The following is a 15,519-nucleotide window of genomic DNA, read 5'->3' on the forward strand; positions in this document are numbered from 1 at the left end:
CTTATTTATATCTCCCTTAAAATTCAAAGATATTTCTGGTTGTAGTAACGGTGTTTTGTCAAGTAACAGGCATTAGAATGCCATTAAATATTTTACTACTGACATAGTGCTCCTGTCTTAATTAAACCCTGCTTTTGGACATTTTCTCCACTAAAACTAACTACATAGCCAGCTTTTGGTCCCTGCAAAACCATGGCTGCAGGGGGCCACCTTAATTATCTTTGTCTGTGTGGGAGCCCCACAAAAGCTGCTGCTGGTTGGGGAAAAATGAGGGATGAAAAATGCATTAATATCCTAATTATGCTTTTTAACATGAACAGAGCTGTGATATGACCCTGTTAGGATGAAGATGATAATGAACATGAACAATATAAGCATTAGAGGGATCAGCATCCCAGAGTGACTTACCTCAGTGCAAACTTTGGATTTTAAAAAGAGCTGATGCTTCTGATCATCGGGGATAGTTTCTCTTTCAGGTAGTTTTATAACTAATACCAGAACACCAGATATTATAACTCAGTTTCTTTGCTTAAGAATTCAGTAAAATCCCAAAAATAATAGAATGAATGCTCAGAATCAGAAATATGTTTAAATATTACTCTACTTCACTTAAAAGGTTACTAGAATAACATATTTTGCATCAACATCTATTTTTGGACAATAAGTATAAAACTCAGATGTCAAGATTAATTGACTGGTTGTAATCCTGAATGATTTACCAGCAAATCAGACTTTTTACGAAGGATAAAGCAAAAGTATGAACAAAATCAGGGAAGGTCTGTGAAAGTAGGGACAGTGACAGGTATGCATTACTCCTCTATGGGATAAATCTTACCGCTTCTGCTGTTTGACGACTGCTAAACAGCAGTGACTAATCTGGTGTGGCAGCACCAATGTTGCACAAGGCATTGCTGCTTGCTGAAATAAGTACATAACTAGTACTGTTGCATCTTATGCATGTGTGTGTGTGTGTGTGTGTGTGTGTGTGTGTGTGTGTATATGTGTGTGTAATCTGTGCATGCACCCAATAATGCCAGGACACATACATTATTCTGTGTATCAGTAAAAAATATACCTAACAAGTAATTATATTTCGAAAGTAAGACATAACATATATCACAGAACATTCAGACACTTAGATATTCTTGGAGTCTGGTTGCCCCCACTCACCAGACTGTCTAAATGGATAATGGGGACTCCCTTTATCATCCTTGACTCTGTGGGGGCCCCCACCAAAGCTGTTGCTTGTTGGAGAAAAATGTATTCATTTTCTGAATACGCTGTTTAACCTGAATGGTGCTGAAATATGAGCCTTTTAGGATAAAGCTATTAATAGCCTCTGTTTACAACCACACCCATTCTAAAACCAGCCCTGCTCAAATGTGTGTGTTTAAATAAAGCTGCTATGGGTTATGAGGGGCTAGAGATTGTGTGGATATTACATCTTTAATTTTCATCACAGTCAAACCTTAGAGGTGCACACATGAAGTCATTATAGCTTGTGTTTGAGCTGAGGGCAGTGTTTCTCACAGACCTCAGAAGTGTACAAAGAAGGTTACTATAGCTTGTGTAAGAGAGGTGTACTGTCTAGGAGCAACAAATATGAATATTACTGAAATCATTCTCACAATCATGTACTAGGCACATATACATGTGGCTGCCTTTGACGGCTGGGGTGAAGAACATGCTATGTATATGTATATCATCAGTCACTTGAAATATATGACAAAGGCAATTTAAATCTCTGCTTTCATCCCAGTCTAACACCAGAGGGATGCATAGGCAGTGACTTGTCTTTTTTAGAGGGTTAGGGAGGCAGGCAGTATTTCCAGATAAGACTTAAATATTCTCACAACTACTGGCTTGTTAGTTTACTGTAAGCTACAATTTTGTCAGCTTTGAAAATTAAGCCTTGGGCACAAATTATGTCTTCCTTGAAAGAAAAAAATAAGACTGAAATTCTTTTTTATTTCATAATTTTTATTTAGGCCACCATTGGAGTAAAATGTTGAGAAAATGCTTTAAAATGCATCCCAGACCATCTGTAAACCTGTGGCGTCTTGGGCCCTGACTTGAGTTATTTCCTAAATGGTTATTACTGGGCTGTCTTGTTCAGGAAAGGTGTGTTGAAAGGATTTAAGGAAAACTAAAGCTGAACCACAACAGTGAATTTCTTTCCTTAATCTTAATTTCTGTTCAAGCTATTATTGGATGAAAAGGTTGTGTAAAATGCATATAGAAAGTTATGGCTTCTTGAAAAGGCTTAGAGTAAGGCAAAATGTGAGAAAAGGAAGAAAAAAGTAATGTGGATGGTATGGGGACACCAAAAGGAGAAGGACTTAGAGGAGAGGACTGGAGGGTGTGTGTGTGTGTGGGGGGGGGGGTTGAAATGAAGGTCCAGTCATCATTTCACTTTAAGTCCAGACCTGTACATAGACTTGTTGCAATGTATCACTGTTGCAACTGCTAGTAACTCTAACAACCCCTTTGTTAGACAGCTCAACATAGTGATAGTGTGATACATAGACCTGTTGTAATGTAAAAGCTTGTAGCTGCAGGTCTGTCTGTGGATACTACTCCTAAAAGTTTGCAGCATGAAATAAAAGGTTGCTTAGGATGGATGGCATTGTTAGGATGATACTTATACTGGAAGTGCCTAGGGGCCCCCAACTTGACATTTGCTGGGGGCCCCCAAAATGCTAACACCGGCCCTGGTTGTGTGAATGCACTGCAATGTAAATTGGATGTCAAAAGCAGGTAAATAAAAATGGCATGCATTTAAACTGTTACTTCATATTTAATATTTTGGCGTCCAGCTCTTCTCGGACCATTAGAAGTATCTCACAATACTCATTGTCTCTCATTGTTCACAAATCTAGAAAAGCCATGTCTAGGGAAAAAAAAACAGAAACCACAGAGCACAGTCCAAGTTGAGTGGGTAGTCCTGATGCAGTAAGACTTCATTCTGAAGCAAAATCCCTTCTCATTGGTGGCTAGTGAATGCATAGCAGGACCTACAATGCTCACCTCAATATGTACACTCCCACACAGACGATAGAAGGACAGTACAAAACACTACTTTAAAGTTCAAAGCCCACTGTATGGTCCAAACTGCTGTTCAACCAGTTCTGCAAGCTTACATAAGGGTGTGCTCCAAAACACTCCACCATCCCCTGATGGGTGAGCAGCTGTCAACCACTTGCTCTCACCCCCTCCCCCTTTTCAAACAGCTGGCTTCTCCAATGGCTGGGCTCATTAGCTCATTCTGTTCTCCAGGGCATCATCCCTCTAAATCAGGAAGCTGGATTCATCTTTAAAAGCTAAGCAGTAGCTAAACCCAAAAATAAAATTACGAAAGCAAAATAAAGCTAGTGTGCTGGTACAAAAACAGAAGGTACAAAATGGATGTTGCCACCATAACAGGACAACAAGTTTTTGGAAGCAGATGCATTTCCAAACATAGTGAAATGCAGCAGGAAAAAAAAAAACAACAAATGTGGATTAACTGGGAATGTTTTTCTTTTAGTACAAAAAGCTGCCCTAACCATCATGATCAAACTAGAACTGATAGGTGCTGTAAGAGAAAATAGCTGATGAAAGAATGAAAACTGGGTAAGGGGTAAAGGAATCTGATGAATGCAGACAAAGCACAAACAGAGACTAATGTACTAGAAAGGAGACCAGATAAAGAAGTGAGGAAGAGGAGCAACCTCTTAATGCTGCTTAAACAAGTTAGGTGCCAGTGTTACAGAATGCAACACAGTGACTTCAAAGAGAGAAGCTCTGTTAACTAGCTAGAATACTAATAATGTTAAAACTAACTTCAGATTAGCAGTTCTCTCTGGAAAGAAATAAATCTAGTGATGTGCTAAAACAGAGAGAGTAAACAGAATATGAATCAAGTATCTGGCACAATCCTGTCACAAAATTGGATCAAGTTCAGTTGGGCACAACCTTCAGGGCATACGCTCAGTTTGGTGTCATGAAGACTGCAGTCCTCTAAAAAAATGTAATAAGACATTCTCTCATTATTTTTAAAATATTCCTCCTACTTATTCATCCTGTCAATTAGCTGTAATGCAAAAGTACAACTGTACAGATAACCTGCCATAATAATGTAAGTTTGACTGCAATCACGGTTGCATTTCTAATGACAAGAACTCAGCACGCCGAGTCAAGGCTGATTTTCAGACGAACACTCTTCTGTCTGACTGGCTAAGCTGATGCCCACTTCTCAATGTATTAAGGGACATCCTTCTGCAGCCATCTTTAGCTCTGTACCCCCTCCCAAAAGAGGCATGAACTAAGAATATTGTTTGACTGGACTCCGGTCTGCAAGTTGCCCTTAAATGGACACACTGAGGACTTCAGTCTTCCTTAAGGACTGCCTGGATAAGGAATACAGCAAGATTCAGATGTCAAGGGAAAATGAGGAGGAGGGGGTACCCACCCCATCCTTATACTGCCCCATCAGAAGGGGCAGTTAAGAAAATATGACTGCAACACTGAGCAGACACAAACATTTATTATTATGTCAGGTTACCTATACCACTCTACTTTGCTCATTGTGCATACCACTGTTGCAGTCCTGATAATAGAAAGGGTTCCCAGGGCTATCCCCCTTCCTCGAAGCAGAAGGTAGAGGACTGAAGCATCCCACTGAGAATAGCAGAGGCAAAACTCACCAGTGGTCTTGATCCTGTCGTGACAGTCAAGTTTACAATGTTTTGAAAAATGTAAGGAACTGGGGTATTTGGGTAGTCGCTGGCGAAATAATTAAGTGACATAGACTTCTAAGGGAAGGAGAGGTAAAGCTGCATTACATCAATATATCAACGATACTGTAAGCCTCTCCTTCAGATAACATCACCCAGTGGAAGCACATAAATGAGGATTACCAATAGGTGGCATTTTGAGGAAAGACTTAATCAAGGCTTTCTTTAGCTGAGTTATAAATATTCCATCTTTAAAATAAGCAAGAATGCTCTGCTACAGGACAGGGCACAGTACCACCGGGCACAAATAAATGAACTTAAGGTGGTGCAGGCATCAAGTTCACAAGTCGTATTAAAAGCTGGAATCAAGGGAATTAAACATTTTCATAACTAGGTAAAGAAAACCTTTCCATCCAAAGATGGAATTGTCTTCTTGCAATGACTTACACAGCCATGGTGAGCAGTCTTGAGGGGCATTTGATCTGATCAATGTAAACTTGGCAGCAAATCGATGATCAGTTAATTTATATTCCTAATTAGATAAGACCTTCTAGGTGGGGGCATTTATCGCCTGAGACAAGTACATACACATCATTTAAAAGATATCAACGCGTTATAGAAAAAATAGTTATCCAGGGTAGACCAGTATGATAACATGTACACCAAAGCCTCTAAACATCCCCCAAAGTTCATGGAGTTCAACCATGGCTCATGCAGAACTAGGTAAACCAGTCATACACAGCATGGGACTAAAATGTCAAGTAAGGAAGTAAGGGATTTGTTACAAACCTGTCACAACTCATCTGGACCAGCAGCACTACAACAGTGGTGCTGGCCAAGCAAAACAGGATTTAAAACTGTACAGGTTGATCAGAATAACTTGCACTGCACAAAATCTAGGCCAAGGGGGTTAAGCTATGTTTTGTCAACATGATAGGTCAAACAAACACATCATCAGTCAAACCACAATGCAGGAAAGGCAAGTGCAAAGTGCCCTAATCTTTGGACAGCAGAGTAAGCCACCTGGCAAACCCAAACCCCTTCACAATACACAAATTTGACAAAAGCCACTAACTCCTTATAAATTTGACAAATTAGTATAAGCGATCTAGGAGACACGCGCACCATATAAACAAAGAAGTCAGACAACTCCTGCAGGAATGTCCTCATAATACTCCTAGACAACAAACTTTGCTGGGTAGATGGTAGATTTGGAAGCATCCACAGTTTGCTTTTATACCAGTGACAAATTCAAGGGAGTTACAAATTTGATCTTACTCAGTTCAGCATTTGAGTATTAAATAACCATAACAAGTGGAGGCTGGTGACTTGGAAGTAATTGAATATATAAGTTTAACTGGGATGGGGTGGGGCAAGATTACACCAAATCAATATCCACTTACTTATGATCAAACAGCTAAGGTCAGTCACTTCCACCTCTGCCTCAATACTCACTCATTCCAGTCAACTTACTAAGTACACCTCAGATGTATTATTAAGATCAACACAACCAGCCACAGATGAAAAGTAGCCTAAACAAAAAGACTCCATGCTCCCTTGAAGTTTCCACTGCTTCCCCTACCTTATCACCTACAGTCCCCCCCCAGTTTCCCCCATCTTAGCCTCCTCACTATCTTCACAGATTACTTGTTTCCTGTTTCTTTCATTTTTTCATCACATCTTAATTGTCTGTCAGTTAGCGCAGGGGAACATGGAGCTGTTAACACGCTGTTTTCTGTGGTTCAGTGATTTAGGGTTTGATTCCCTCAACCTCCACTGCCTAATCGTGTGGCTCTAATCAAATCACTTAACCAGACAGTGCTCTCAGGCAGACTCTGAGAAAGGTCAGTGGAAAACAGTGCTGTATCCCTGTAAACAAGTACAAATAAATAAATGGCCATGACTACACTGTAATACCGGTGGAAGAACAAGCTGAACTAAATCAGAGGTTTGACATCTGCTAGGCCCCAGAAGCCATTTGGTTTTAGATGTCCTGAACTGCATTTTCAAGTTTTTCCCCTAAACTTTTGATCCAATGATGGCCTGGACATAAATCATGAATAAGGAAAGAAACACAGTCTTTCTCTTTTAAAGAAAACTAAATAAATAAATTGTGCCCAAAGCTAGCACAGTAGTTCCCAATAAAATAAAAACATAAATGCTTGCCAGGACACAACTTGGATGAGTACCTACCCCCACCCCCCAAAAAAAAATGCTCAACTTCTGTGTTAGATTGAAAGTGAAACCACACATAGTAATACATTTCATACTACTGTTGACAACTGCCTATACACAGCATGCCTCTTTAACCTCAAAAGGCAGCCACAATGTGTACACATCTGATGTTACACTGAAATGAAACAGAGAACCACTAGCCACAGTAACATATTTCAATTTGTTGTTGCCCTGTATATATACACAGCCTGCCTCATTTCCCTTACCCACAAAAGACAGCCATCTGTACACACAACTGTTGTCTAAATGTGATGAAAGCAAATATAAAGATCACAGTAATACAACTCAACTTGTTGCTCCTAGACAGCAAACTTCCCCTAGGCAATGCAGAGTGAGTGACATTCTATGCACATATCTAACCTTGACTGTGAGAAAAGTTAATGAAAGAATAACCAAAATATCCCCAGTTCTCACACCTGCTACAGAAACATTCTGTACAAATCGCAGAGCAGGGCTTGTTTTAGACTAGGTGGGGCCCAGGACAGAGGCTGAGGATGGGACACTAATTCGTGCATACCCTCTACTATATATTCATACAGACTTCAAGTGCTTTACAGTCAAATCTAGGGCTTACGAATAACAACACTGTCAATAATCCTACTAATAACATCTGGACCATGGTGCAGGACTTGAAATTTGTCCAAATAAATGCTGGAAGCTCTTGCACAGTTGGACTGCCAATGTGCTAGAATTACAGAAACATGTCTGAATTCAGATGACTTAAATATAAGCTTCTCACTCACTGGATACAAGTATGGTCAGGTGTCCATAAAGCAGGAGAAGGAAAGTACAGTTGTGTACACTTGCCATAAATGTAGATGTTCGAGTGTATTCACTGTTGCTGTCATTACATTTGGGTTATCCTGCTGGCAGGTTGCCCTCAGTCGGCCTGAATTCCAAAGTCTTGGGTCCTGCATCAGTTGCTGTCACCTCTTCCCTGACGTCAGGTCATCAGGGGTATAAAAGATGCAGCCGACGCCATTTTATTCAGTTTTAATTGCCCCAGATGTCAGGTGCCCCCAAAAGGATAGGCTAAAATTATGTAAATAAAACATACATGCACCAAAATAAACTTTACCTTCATCTATAAGCAAATACACCACCTAGGTTGTATAGATTAGAGAAGTAAAGATAAGTTCCAGCAAAAATAAGGTGGATGGTGGGTGGGTAACCTGGACTGCAACAGTGAATACACTCTAACATCTACATTTATGGTAAGTGTACACAACTGTACTATGTTCTTCGTGTTTCACTGTTGCAGTCATTACATTTGGGTTGAGTCCCAAAGCTATGTTTGGGGGGCTGGAGCTAAACAGCATTAGGAGCGGCTATGAGGCCCTGCAGAACTGCAGTGGCAAAGCCTGCCCTGGATTTAGAGTAAAGAGGCAGATTGTAATGTTTTGTAAAGGTATGCACTGAACTCCAAGTAGCAGCCTCTAAAATGTCTTTGGTTGGTACTCCCCTGAGAAAGGCTGAAGAAGTGGCTGCAGCTCCGGTTGAATGTGGCCTAATGCCCTTAGGCACTGGTTTGCCATGCTGTGAGTAGCAGAAATGAATGCAGTGACCTATCCACTTTGAAATAGTCTGCTTGGAGATAGCCTTTCCTTGTCATGCTGTGGCATATGCCACTAGTAATTGTTCTGTCTTTCTGAAAACTTTAGTTTTGTCCAAGTAGAATCTAAGTTGTCTGTGTACGTCCAAAGAATGAAGAATTTTCTCCCCCTTGTTCTGTGGATTTGAATAAAAAATGAATTGTTTGGTTAAGGGCTACACTGCATACCACCTTAGGCATAAATGTAGGGTTTGTTCTCAGAGAGATCCTGTCCGGATAAAAAATGATAAAGGATTCCACAGCCATGAGAGCCTGTGGCTCTGAAACTCGTCTTGCAGAAGTTATTGCTAGGAGCAGAGCTGTTTTCCAAGATAAGAACGTTATATCCGCAGTAGCAGCTGGCTCAAAAGGAGGTAAGGTGAGTTTTTCCAAGACATAATTGAGGTCCCATGCAGGTATTCGCGTTCTCCTTGGAGGCCTTAAGTTTTTGGCTCCTCTGAGGTACTGCCTTAATAAAGGATGAGAAAAGAGTGGTGGCTCTGTATTGTAATGAGCCGAAATGGCAGAGGCATGGATTTTAATTGATGAAAAAGATAGGCCTTTGTCCAGCATCTCAGTTAAGTATTGCAAAATCTGAGGAATATATGGGACAGCTGCATCAGTTCCTTGAGCTTGGTTCCAAGCGCAAAATCTCTTCCATTTCCCAACATAGGATTTTCTAGTGCAAGGCCTTCTGGCTTCTAAAATGACATCCATCACAGCTTTACTGAGAGGTGTGGTTTGTATGGCTACATTATCCGCCATGCTGCCAGGTTTAGGGTCCTGAGTTGGCTGTGCAGAATCTGATTGTTTTGCTGGGACAGTAGATGAGGTATTTGAGGTAAGGTCCAGGCTGGGCATTGGGATAAGTTCCTTAAGATCGGATACCAGTACTGGCGTGGCCAGTCTGGGGCAATCAGAATCATTTTTGGTTTCTCCTGCCTGACCTTTAGGAGTACCTTGGGGAGGAGAGGCAGTGGAGTAAAGGCATATACTGACAGGTTTGTCCAGTTGAAAGATAAGGCGTCCACTTTCCAAGCTTGTCTGTGATAAGTCCTTGTGCAGAATCTTTTTAGTTGATTGTTTTGAGGGGAGGCAAATAGATCCATGTCCGGGCGTCCCCATTTCTTTGTTAACATGGATCCAGGTGCCACTCGTAGGGATCCATGAGGTTTCTTCTTAGTTCGTCTGCCAGAGTATTTTCCTTTCCTGGCAGGAATTGTGCCTGCAGATGTACTTGGTAAGTCAATACTGTGTCCCATAAAGCCATGGCTTGTCTGCACAGGGGATAAGAATGAGTGCCTCCTTGCTTGTTTATGTACCACATGACCGTGGTGTTGTCGGTCTTTATCAGTAGTTGTCCCGGATGAAGTAGGTCCTTGAAGGCTGTCAGGGCATTTTGAACAGCTAGCATCTCTTTTTGATTGATATGTAGATGCTTTTGGTTTGTGGACCAGGTGCCCTGAATGCCTTTTCCTGCCATGTGTGCCCCCCAGGCATAATTTGAAGCATCCGTCGTTAGGCTCTGCCTGGCTGGGGGTAGTGAGAATGGCTGTCTCTTGTTTTGGTGACAAGCCTTTGTCCACCATCGAAATTCCTGTTGCAGGCAGGGAATTAGAGTAATCATTGTTTCCAGACTGTGGCAATGTTGTGTCCAAACACTTTTTAGGTACCATTGAATTTTCCTCATATGCAGTCTTGCATATGGAATTAGTAAGATGCAGGATGCCATGAAGCCCAAAGCCTGCAGAATTTTTCTTGCAGATAACTGGGTCTTTGTTGCCATTTCCTTGAAATGGGTAGTCAGTTGCCTTTGTTTGTCTGGAGTGAGATAAGCCATCTGGGCAGTTGTATTTAAGCTTGCACCCAGGAATATTATCTCAAGAGGGTACTAGTTTTGATTTCTTTTTGTTGACTGTGTACCCTAGGCATGTTAAAAGTCTTATCACAAACGTCAAATGCTGTAGTAGAATGTCCTTGTTCTCTGTTTGTATGAGGCAGTTGTCCAAGTAAGGATATATTTGCATTCCTCTTTGTCTGCAGTAAGCAATTACTGGTGCCAGGCACTTTGTGAAGATCCTGGGCACAGTAGATAAGCCAAAGGGCAGTGCAGAGAATTGGTAATGCTTTGAGCCAGCCTTGAATCTGAGGTATCTTCTGCATGATTGTCTGATTGGGACATGCAGGTATGCCTCTTTTAGGTCTAAAGACGAGCCAAGCCTTGCTGCCCAGCATGGGCAGAAGCTGCTGTAAGGTCAACATCTTGAATTTTGGTATATCCAGGAAAGTGTTTAGAATAGATAGGTCCAGTATTGGTCTCCATGCTTTGTCCTTTCTGGGTACCAAGAACAGTCGAGTAAAATCCTTGTCCCTGCTCTTGCTGTGGTACTTGTTGAATAGCCCTCATGTCCATGAGAGCTGTGACTTGTTTTTGAGCCTCTGCCCATTGATTTTTTGGCAGGTCTGGCCAACCGTTTGCCCTTGGCAGGGTATGGAAATGAAACTTGTAGCCTTGTGACACTATGTCTAGAACCCATTTGTCCTGGGTTATAATGTGTCAATTTTGAGAAAAAAGTACTAGTTTTCCCCCTAAGGGTGCTGCCTGAAGACAAGTGCTTGGTGCAGGCAGGGTGAAGTCATTGGGTCTGTTTTCTAAATGATTGCGCTTTGTCTTCTCCACCTTTGGAGGTAGAAGCACTCCACTGCTTAGACCTGTAGGATCCTTGCAGCTGTGATCTGCCTCTAGGGCGTCGTCTCGATCTGTCCCTTTGAGGTCTGTCTGAGACTGGACAGGACCAATTCTTTGTAGGCCAGTGTCTGCTAAATCTAGGTGGCTGTACCAAGAAATCCTTAACTGTTTGCATACATTTAGCTTTGTCCTCCATTTTCTTTAACACTTCTTCTGCCTTAACACCAAACAAGGTATCATGTTGTAAAGGAGCATCTAATAATTTTGCTTTAACATGGTCAGGCAGATTTTGTTCCTTTAACCAAGCAAGCCTCCTAATGACAGAACCCGTAACAGCGGCCCTGCAGGAGGGCTCCAGAGAATCAAACCCACATTGCAAAGTATGCTTTCCAACTTGTTCAGTTGCATGCAATAAATCCTGCATTCTTTTGTTTTCTGCACATTCAGAATTTGCCATCATTTTCTGTTTAAGCAGTATCATAATATATTGCTGATATTTGAGCATATGAAACTGGCAATTTAAGGCCCTTATAGCCAAAGTAGCAGATGTGTAAATCTTTTTTCCCCATCTATCCAGTGCCCTAGAATCCCTGTCAGAGGGGGTAGGGTTTTTTTGCTGTAGAAGCCTTGACCCCTTTGGGACCCTGAGAAATAGTTTCTGGGTCTGCAGTAGGGTTTTTGAAAAGGAATTTATGAGAGTCAGGGACCCTGTAGTATCTGTCCGGCTTAACAGGAGCTGGAGGTAAAGAGTCAGGGGTCAGACTAGACTCCGAGAACACATCATCTACAATGTCCAACACAGGTGGAATAGCTAGAGGCCTGTGTTGAGGTAGTAAAAGGATGTCTCTGAGCCTTTTCTTAGATTCTGAAAAATCTTGGCTCTCCCAGTGGAAGTGCTCCCTCATGGCATGCAAAGTTTCCCCAACAGAGTAGTCCTCAGGAGGAGAAGCTGAAGGAATTGATTCTTCAGCATCAGAATCCTCACAGGGGGGAAGAGCATATTCCTGATCAGAAGAGGAATCAGAAGAAATGGAAACCTGATCTGAAGATTCATAGTCTGTCTCTTGAATAGGCCTCTTATCTGGAGGGGGATGGGAACCCCTGATCAAGGTCTTATCTGGAGGCGGATGGGAACCCCTGATCAAGGTAATTAAGTCTTCTGCCATTTTGAGCATCTGTTTTTTGGGTATGAAGGCCTGTCCTTGTGGCTGGTGAACTTTTTTCTTTGCCTTTAAAAGTGTTTTAGTCTTTGAAGTCGGTTTAATATATAATTGTTTAGGTCTGAAAACACCCTCAGAAGCCGATGCCTGCTCAGCGGCTCCAGACCCATCTGAGGGAATAATCTCCGAGGCTCCAATACCTTCAATTCCCAGCGGCCTGGCCGACTCTACTTGGGAGTCGGTAGCCGCCTGCGACTGTAAAGTAGCGGGCATCAGGGGCTGCGAAAGCACCTCACTGAGAACCGGCAAACCGGCGACTTGCTTAGGAGAAGCTTTGTCGTCTGTTTTGGACCTCGGTTGCCTGTCTTTTTCCTTTTCTTTGCGTTTTTTGTGAACTCCGGTAGTCGGATGGCTATCCGATGACATTGTATAATTAAATCTTCTCCCAAAATAGCTTAATGCAAAATCGTACCAACGCTTATTGTGCGTTGGTTAAATCTAGCACAAAACCGACAACTAGCAACGTTGTGGTCATGGCCTAGGCAAGGAATACAGTAAGAATAAAAGTCCTTATGAGGTATTTGCTTCCCACAAGAAATACAATTATTAACTTTTTCCTGACATCAGTCTGGAGCAAGAAAAAAGTTTTCCCAACGGGGTACTTAGCTTTTAATGAAGACTTCGGATCTGAAACTCAAACACGAAAATCTCAGGAGTCGGCCGACTGGCACTTGCGAACGGCTTCTGCTTTGGGCACTGTGCGGCAAGAAAGACTGAATAAAATGGCGTCAGCTGCATCTTTTATAACCCTGATGACCTGACGTCAGGGAAGAGGTGACAGCAACCGACGCAGGACCCAAAGATTTTGGAATTCAGGCCGACTGAGGGCAACCTGCCAGCAGGATAACCCAAATGTAATGACTGCAACAGTGAAACACGAAGAACATCTGCCTTTTTTTTTTTTTAATCATTTTACCCACTTCTTGTGTGGCATATAAATTTCATCTTCATACGAGACAAAGCCCTTACTTGTAGACATCAAAACCAGTTTATGTAGCCTGTTCTTACACTTCTCCTGGAAAGTACATTTCTGTTGCGGTATAGTGCCTTCACTGGCTTTATGCACGTGTTAAACACGAACTTCAAATCATGCAGGATTTCTGTACAAACTAAATCCCATCAATTAAATCCAGTCATTCTGTACTCCAGACCTACAGTTTTGTCCAGGTTATACTGACTCCAGATCATACAGATAAAGCATCATGTTGTAAGAGTATCCTTGAATGGATACTGGTCAGCAACCACCAAGAAATCAAACTCTCTGCAGTCATGGCAGTAAGCATTAGTAACTACCTCATAGCATTTACAGTGTAGAATCAGACAAAGCAGGTAAAATAAGGATGCTCCATCTTTTCAGAAACATCAGCAGCCTAAATCATTTTACCACTCTATTCATATAACATGTTAGTATAACAAATCTTCTCTGGATTTCAGACTCTACTAAAACCATGATGACTGACATGAATCCTCAGTGGCTACCAGCTACAAAACAAGAAGTTATGATGACCTAATCAAATTCATCACAAGTAACCAAGTAAAAGGCACCACTCCCAATAATAAAAAAAAGTTTTACTATTACAATCAGCAAATACAACATGTCAATGGCCCACAACAGTTCTGGAAAACGGATAGGTTTTTCACACTGGGTGTTCACAAACTCCATCACCCTTCCCCAACCTCAGTGATAGCAAAGTTGTTCAGGAATTTGTACAACATGTACATGGCTCAGTAAAAATGACTCTTATCTAACAGTTTCCAAGGAAACCATAAAAGAAATAATACTCCCAACATATCTCACCATCACACAATACTGTTCAGGCACACAATATAATCAGCTATATCAAAAAACAAAAAACAGGAATATAAAGTTTTTATTTCTACACTAGGAATGGCAAACGTGTTGCCAAAATTTATAGATATGGATGAATGTGGTTTTGTGGGGGAGAGGCAAATATCTGACAACATTAATAGAACAAGGATGATCCAGAGGAAAGGAGATTGTAAGAAAATGCCACTAATGTTATTGGGTCAATGTAGAGAAAGCATTCGATAAACTCAGCTGGGATTTCTCGAGCAGGGCAATTGTAGCATTTGCATTCCCCAAAATAATAATAGGGCTAATTAAGAAAATATATGAAGTATCAGAGACAAGAATTAAGGAGGAAGGGTTCCTGTGTAACAGAATCAAGGCAGCGGAGTCCTTCCCTTTTAATTTGCTATATATTTAGAGCCAATGGCAAAGAAAATAAGGGTCTCATAAATTTAACGATACAAATGATAGGATAATTAAAAAAATAGCTTTATTTGCAGATGATATTACTTTGTACTTGAAAAATACAGAAAAGAACATTCTGGTGTTGTGGAACATTTTGAGACCATTTCAAGTCTTTTCGAGATATAAAATTAATAAAGGCAAAACAATAGCTACAGCGGTAAAATATGTACCCGCACACAAATTGGTTCAGCAATGCCCATATTTATAGGGCTATAAAAAGCTGAAGTACTTAGGTGTATGGATTAAAAATGTTCTGCTATAGCAGATAAGGATAAGAATATTTGGGAAGAGACTAAACAAACAATAAAAAAACAAGAAATTGGAAGCTCTTGAATATGGATATGAATAGTAAGATAGAAGCAGTGAAAATATTTTAGTCTGTTTAGTTTTATATACAGGCCAGACACATTATCAACCAGAGAAGAAGTTGTTAATGATAATTAATAAAGATTTGGAGGAACTTTCATCTGAGAGTAGAAAAGGGCAAGAGTTTAGTGGGATATGAAGATATTTCCCACAAAACATGGGGGATTAAGATTAGCTGACTTGAAAGGACAATTTAGAGCTACACAGTTAAAGATCATTTATATAACACAAGCAGGAGGTTACAAAATCAAAGTGGAAAGGGATGATGACAAAACAGGAGGGAAATTCAAGAAATAAGGAGAGAGAAGGATTTTGGATGAAAGTCCTTAAAGAGAATAGCACCAACCATACAGAATATTATACTTATTAAATAGCAGAAAGCATTCTAAAAAAATAACCAAACACAGGAAATGAGAAAAGAGATTTTG

General features: G+C 41.0%; 1 protein-coding gene across 1 annotated transcript in view; it reads right to left on the bottom strand.

The window, feature by feature from the left end:
* PIGQ (phosphatidylinositol glycan anchor biosynthesis class Q) overlaps positions 1–15,519 on the bottom strand; it is a 631,353-nt gene that overhangs the window by 458,218 nt on the left and 157,616 nt on the right. The gene's annotated exons all lie outside the window — the stretch shown is intronic.

Source organism: Protopterus annectens, chromosome 12.part0 (genome assembly GCF_019279795.1).
Source record: "Protopterus annectens isolate FY-2018-M chromosome 12.part0, PAN1.0, whole genome shotgun sequence".
In the NCBI taxonomy this organism is placed as follows: domain Eukaryota; kingdom Metazoa; phylum Chordata; order Ceratodontiformes; family Protopteridae; genus Protopterus; species Protopterus annectens.